The following is a 725-nucleotide window of genomic DNA, read 5'->3' on the forward strand; positions in this document are numbered from 1 at the left end:
GTCCATTCAACCAATCAAAGCATAATATGCTAATGATATGCTAAGGCTGCTCAATTGCTCACTATGACGTGCACTGACCACCAGGGGGAAGATGCTCCAACTGGTAGGTTAGCTTGCTGCTGGGGTCTGGCTGATTGGGACTGAGCAAGATGGGCCAGACATGCCCTGGAGCCTTCCTGCATCCCTCCCTGGCCCAATCATGCACTGGTGGGGTCCCTGGGCCTGGCCTGCACCCTCTCACAATCCGGGACCCCCTCGGGGGATGTCGGAGAGCCGGTTTTGGCTCGATCCCACTCAACACAGGAGCTGCCCCCTGGTGGTCAGTGTGCTTCTACAGGGGAAGCACCACTGAGCCAGAAGCCAGGCTCACAGCAGGCCTAAGCCATCAGTCAGACATCCCTCGAGGGCTCCCAGACTGCGAGAGGACACAGGCTGGGCTGAGGGACCACCCCTCTCTCCCCCCGCAGTGCACTGGTAATGGGGCTTCTTTGCAATGAGCTCAAAGATTTCCTCAATCACAGAAGATCATGATAGATCTTAGATAGTGACTTATATATTGATTTTGTTTTTTCTTAAAGAAACTGCAGCTCAGTCATCTAGCTCAGTGGTCATAAAATACAAACTAGAAAGTGTGAACAATAAAGCTTTATCATGATGTTCACAGAGCTTAGTTTGAGCCTGGTATTCAGATAAGAAGTTCTCTATTAATCTTGGAATAGAGAGGG

This window comes from Myotis brandtii, unplaced genomic scaffold (assembly GCF_000412655.1).
Source record: "Myotis brandtii unplaced genomic scaffold, ASM41265v1 scaffold782, whole genome shotgun sequence".
Classification (NCBI taxonomy): domain Eukaryota; kingdom Metazoa; phylum Chordata; class Mammalia; order Chiroptera; family Vespertilionidae; genus Myotis; species Myotis brandtii.